Source organism: Rutidosis leptorrhynchoides, chromosome 8 (genome assembly GCF_046630445.1).
Source record: "Rutidosis leptorrhynchoides isolate AG116_Rl617_1_P2 chromosome 8, CSIRO_AGI_Rlap_v1, whole genome shotgun sequence".
In the NCBI taxonomy this organism is placed as follows: domain Eukaryota; kingdom Viridiplantae; phylum Streptophyta; class Magnoliopsida; order Asterales; family Asteraceae; genus Rutidosis; species Rutidosis leptorrhynchoides.
In genome coordinates this window covers 289857362-289864632 of record NC_092340.1, presented here as the reverse complement: position 1 = coordinate 289864632, position 7271 = coordinate 289857362, and positions in this window count along the sequence as shown.

The following is a 7271-nucleotide window of genomic DNA, read 5'->3' as shown; positions in this document are numbered from 1 at the left end:
ATTATTATTATTATTATTATTATTATTATTATTATTATTATTATTATTATTATTATTATTATTAGTATTATTATTATTATTATTGTTATTAATATATATATCATTATTTAAAAATGGTTATTATTATTGTTATTATTATTATTATTACTATATTATCATTAAGATAATTATTAGTATTATCGTTAATAATGTTATAGTAACTTTCATTATTAATATTAGTGTATTTAAAACAAATATTTGTAACACCTAATTATTTTGATTACTATTATTATCATTATTATGAACACGATATAAAAGACGATTAAAAGCTATTAAACGAAACGATTAGGAAATAATGAGTAAGAGTATCATGATGAAATTAAAATATTATAAGATATTGATTTAGATAAAATTATCGTTCTTATTATTTTTATCATTACTATTATTATTAAAAGTATCGTTAGTATTAAAACTATCATTTTAACAAAAATTATTATTTTAATAGAAATATCATTGTTACTATAAAATATCATTATTATTATTATTTTAAATAGAATTATTATTTTAAAGATAATATTAAAAATTATCGTAAATATTAAAGTTATCATAATTAGAATTATCGTTTTATCATAATGTCATCTTAGTAATTATAAATATTGATATTTTTATAATAATAATTATTATTACAAAATAATACAACTTTTACTTACTATCATTATAGATATTATTTTATCAAATAAATATGTGATACAAACATATTTTACTACGTGTAATAACTTACTTTAATAATACCTATCATATTATCTTTATGATATTAAATGAACCCTATAAATTTTATTACTTAATATATATAAAAGTATATTTTATTATATAAATTTAATATAAAATTTTATTTATTAATAAATAAATTATATTATTTACTCTAATAAATCTTTTAAAAATATTTAAAAATATAAAACGACGATATTTAAACTATATATTAATCATGTATAGATTTTTGGAAATTATTTTGAGTCAAATTTACTTTTGTTGACTTTTGCATATTAGTCTCGAGCATTAGGATTGTGGTACACTATGACTTAACCTAATTTGTTAGACAAATATTGACCAACACATAAATATATATAATTAATTTAGGTTCGTGAATCCGAGGCCAACCTTGCACTTGTTCAATGACGTTATATGTATTTTTACTACGAAATACAGTATGGTGAGTTTCATTTGCCTTTTTACCCTTTATATTTTTGGGACTGAGAATACATGCGCTTTTATAAATGTTTGACGAAATAGACACAAGTAATTGAAACTACATTCTATGGTTGAATTATCGAAATTGAATATGTCCCTTTTTATTAAAGTCTGGTAATCTAAGAATTAGGGAACAGACACCCTAATTGACGCGAATCCTAAAAATAGATCTATTGGGCCTAACAAACCCCATCCAAAGTACCGGATGCTTTAGTACTTCGAAATTTATATCATGTCCGAAGGAGGATCCCGGAATGATAGGGGATATTCTTATATGTATCTAGTTAATGTCGGTTACCAGGTGTTCACCATATGAATGATTATTTTTGTCTCTATGCATGGGACGTATATTTATGAGAACTGGAAATGAAATTCTTGTGGTCTATTAAAATGATGGAAATAAATGATTATGATAAACTAATGAACTCACCAACCTTTTGGTTGACACTTTAAAGCATGTTTATTCTTAGGTGTTAAAGAAATCTTCCGCTGTGCATTTGCTCATTTTAAAGATATTACTTGGAGTCTTTCATAGCATATTTCGAAGAACGTTGCATTCGAGTCATTGAGTTCATCAAAGATTATTTTAAATCAATTTATAGTTGGATAGTGGATATTATGAAATGGTATGCATGCCTGTCAATTTTCGATGTAAAGAAAGATTGTCTTTTAAAAACGAATGCAATGTTTGTAAAATGTATCATATAGAGGTCAAATACCTCGCAATGTAATCAACTATTGTGAATCGTTTATAATGTATATGAACGGGTCCTTTCACCGTTGAAGCTAGATCCATTTTTCTCTTTTTCAGTAGGTTTATCCAAGGAACTTAAGGTAGTAATGATGTTCATAACATCATTCGATTCATACATATAAAGCTATCTTATTCGAAGGTTTAAACTTGTAATCACTAGAACATAGTTTAGTTAATTCTAAACTTGTTCGCAAACAAAAGTTAATACTTCTAACTTGACTTTTAAAATCAACTAAACACATGTTCTATATCTATATGATATGCTAACTTAATGATTTAAAACCTGGAAACACGAAAAACACCGTAAAACCGGATTTACGCCGTCGTAGTAACACCGCGGGCTGTTTTGGGTTAGTTAATTAAAAACTATGATAAACTTTGATTTAAAAGTTGTTATTTTGAGAAAATGATTTTTATTATGAACATGAAACTACATCTAAAAATTATGGTTAAACTTAAAGTGGAAGTATGTTTTCTAAAATGGTCATCTAGACGTCGTTCTTTCGACTGAAATGACTACCTTTACAAAAACGACTTGTAACTTATTTTTCCGACTATAAACCTATACTTTTTCTGTTTAGATTCATAAAATAGAGTTCAATATGAAACCATAGCAATTTGATTCACTCAAAACGGATTTAAAATGAAGAAGTTATGGGTAAAACAAGATTGGATAATTTTTCTCATTTTAGCTACGTGAAAATTGGTAACAAATCTATTCCAACCATAACTTAATCAACTTGTATTGTATATTATGTAATCTTGAGATACCATAGACACGTATACAATGTTTCGACCTATCATGTCGATACATCTATATATATTTCGGAACAACCATAGACACTCTATATGTGAATGTTGGAGTTAGCTATACAGGGTTGAGGTTGATTCCAAAATATATATAGTTTGAGTTGTGATCAATACTGAGATACGTATACACTGGGTCGTGGATTGATTAAAGATAATATTTATCGATTTATTTCTGTACATCTAACTGTGAACAACTAGTTGTAGGTTACTAACGAGGACAGCTGACTTAATAAACTTAAAACATTAAAATATATTAAAAGTGTTGTAAATATATTTTGAACATACTTTGATATATATGTATATATTGTTATAGGTTCGTGAATCAACCAGTGGCCAAGTCTTACTTCCCGACGAAGTAAAAATCTGTGAAAGTGAGTTATAGTCCCACTTTTAAAATCTAATATTTTTGGGATGAGAATACATGCAGGTTTTATAAATGATTTACAAAATAGACACAAGTACGTGAAACTACATTCTATGGTTGAATTATCAAAATTGAATATGCCCCTTTTTATTAAGTCTGGTAATCTAAGAATTAGGGAATAGACACCCTAATTGACGCGAATCCTAAAGATAGATCTATTGGGCCTAACAAACCCCATCAAAAGTACCGGATGCTTTAGTACTTCGAAATTTATATCATATCCGAAGGGTGTCCCAGAATGATGGGGATATTCTTATATATGCATCTTGTTAATGTCGGTTACCAAGTGTTCACCATATGAATGATTTTTATCTCTATGTATGGGATGTGTATTGAAATATGAAATCTTGTGGTCTATTATTATGATTTAATATATATAGGTTAAACCTATAACTCTCCAACATTTTTGTTGACGTTTTAAGCATGTTTATTCTCAGGTGATTATTAAGAGCTTCCGCTGTCGCATACTTAAATAAGGACGAGATTTGGAGTCCATGTGTAGTGACCCGAACTTTTCCATGTTTATATATATTAATTGAGATTGATATTTACATGATTAAATGTTTCCAACATGTTAAGCAATCAAACTTGTTAAGACTTGATTAATTGAAATATGTTTCATATAGACAATTGACCACCCAAGTTGACCGGTGATTCACGAACGTTAAAACTTGTAAAAACTATACGATGACATATATATGGTTATATATATAGTTAACATGTTTTTATTATAAGTATGTATCTCATTAAGTATTTTAACAATGAGTTATATACATAAAAATGAGACTATTAATTTAAGAAACTCGAAAACGATATATATAACGATTATCGTTATAACAACGTCTTACTAGGTACATATGAATCATATTAAGATATTGATACACTTGATTAATTATGTTAAATGATAAGTAAATATATTATTAAGTGTATTAACAATGAAATACATATGTAAAAATAAGGCTACTAACTTAATGATTTCGAAACGAGACATATATGTAACGATTATCGTTGTAACGACATTTAACTGTATATACATCATACTAAGATATATTATATATCATAATATCATGATAATATAATAATTTAACATCTCATTTGTTATAATAAACAATGGGTTAACAACATTCAACAAGATCGTTAACCTAAAGGTTTCAAAACAACATTTACATGTAACGACTAACGATGACTTAACGACTCAGTTAAAATGTATATACATGTAGTGTTTTAATATGTATTCATACACTTTTGAAAGACTTCAAGACACTTATTAAAATACTTCTACTTAACAAAAATGCTTACAATTACATCCTCGTTCAGTTTCATCAACAATTCTACTCGTATGCACCCGTATTCGTACTCGTACAATACACAGCTTTTAGATGTATGTACTATTGGTATATACACTCCAATGATCAGCTCTTAGCAGCCCATGTGAGTCACCTAACACATGTGGGAACCATCATTTGGCAACTAGCATGAAATATCTCATAAAATTACAAAAATATGAGTAATCATTCATGACTTATTTACATGAAAACAAAATTACATATCCTTTATATCTAATCCATACACCAACGACCAAAAACACCTACAAACACTTTCATTCTTCAATTTTCTTCATCTAATTGATCTCTCTCAAGTTCTATCTTCAAGTTCTAAGTGTTCTTCATAAATTTCAAAAGTTCTAGTTTCATAAAATCAAGAATACTTTCAAGTTTGCTAGCTCACTTCCAATCTTGTAAGGTGATCATCCAACCTCAAGAAATCTTTGTTTCTTACAGTAGGTTATCATTCTAATACAAGGTAATAATCATATTCAAACTTTGGTTCAATTTCTATAACTATAACAATCTTATTTCAAGTGATGATCTTACTTGAACTTGTTTTCGTGTCATGATTCTGCTTCAAGAACTTCGAGCCATCCAAGGATCCGTTGAAGCTAGATCCATTTTTCTCTTTTCCAGTAGGTTTATCCAAGGAACTTAAGGTAGTAATGATGTTCATAACATCATTCGATTCATACATATAAAGCTATCTTATTCGAAGGTTTAAACTTGTAATCACTAGAACATAGTTTAGTTAATTCTAAACTTGTTCGCAAACAAAAGTTAATCCTTCTAACTTGACTTTTAAAATCAACTAAACACATGTTCTATATCTATATGATATGCTAACTTAATGATTTAAAACCTGGAAACACGAAAAACACCGTAAAACCGGATTTACGCCGTCGTAGTAACACCGCGGGCTGTTCTGGGTTAGTTAATTAAAAACTATGATAAACTTTGATTTAAAAGTTGTTATTCTGAGAAAATGATTTTTATTATGAACATGAAACTATATCCAAAAATTATGGTTAAACTCAAAGTGGAAGTATGTTTTCTAAAATGGTAATCTAGACGTCGTTCTTTCGACTGAAATGACTACCTTTACAAAAACGACTTGTAACTTATTTTTCCGACTATAAACCTATACTTTTTCTGTTTAGATTCATAAAATAGAGTTCAATATGAAACCATAGCAATTTGATTCACTCAAAACGGATTTAAAATGAAGAAGTTATGGGTAAAACAAGATTGGATAATTTTTCTCATTTTAGCTACGTGAAAATTGGTAACAAATCTATTCCAACCAAAACTTAATCAACTTGTATTGTATATTATGTAATCTTGAGATACCATAGACACGTATACAATGTTTCGACCTATCATGTCGACACATCTATATATATTTCGGAACAACCATAGACACTCTATATGTGAATGTTGGAGTTAGCTATACAGGGTTGAGGTTGATTCCAAAATATATATAGTTTGAGTTGTGATCAATACTGAGATACGTATACACTGGGTCGTGGATTGATTCAAGATAATATTTATCGATTTATTTCTGTACATCTAACTGTGGACAACTAGTTATAGGTTACTAACGAGGACAGCTGACTTAATAAACTTAAAACATCAAAATATATTAAAAGTGTTGTAAATATATTTTGAACATACTTTAATATATATGTATATATTGTTATAGGTTCGTGAATCAACAGTGGCCAAGTCTTACTTCCCGACGAAGTAAAAAATATGTGAAAGTGAGTTATAGTCCCACTTTTAAAATCTAATATTTTTGGGATGAGAATACATGCAGGTTTTATAAATGATTTACAAAATAGACACAAGTACGTGAAACTACATTCTATGGTTGAATTATCGAAATCGAATATGCCCCTTTTTATTAAGTCTGGTAATCTAAGAATTAGGGAACAGACACCCTAATTAACGCGAATCCTAAAGATAGATCTATTGGGCCTAACAAACCCCATCCAAAGTACCGGATGCTTTAGTACTTCGAAATTTATATCATATCCGAAGGGTGTCCCGGAATGATGGGGATATTCTTATATATGCATCTTGTTATTGTCGGTTACCAGGTGTTCACCATATGAATGATTTTTATCTCTATGTATGGGATGTGTATTGAAATATGAAATCTTGTGGTCTATTGTTACGATTTGATATATATAGGTTAAACCTATAACTCACCAACATTTTTTGTTGACGTTTAAAGCATGTTTATTCTCAGGTGAATATTAAGAGCTTCCGCTGTTGCATACTAAAATAAGGACAAGATTTGGAGTCCATGTTTGTATGATATTGTGTAAAAACTGCATTCAAGAAACTGATTTCGATGTAACATATTTGTATTGTAAACCATTATGTAATGGTCGTGTGTAAACAGGATATTTTAGATTATCATTATTTGATAATCTACGTAAAGCTTTTTAAACCTTTATTTATGAAATAAAGGTTATGGTTTGTTTTAAAAATGAATGCAGTCTTTGAAAAACGTCTCATATAGAGGTCAAAACCTCGCAACGAAATCAATTAATATGGAACGTTTTTAATCAATAAGAACGGGACATTTCAGTTGGTATCCGAGCGTTGGTCTTAGAGAACCAGAAAATTTGCATTAGTGTGTCTTATCGAGTTTGTTAGGATGCATTAGTGATTCTGGACTTCGACCGTGTTTTCTTTAAAAATGATTGCTTAACATTTTTGT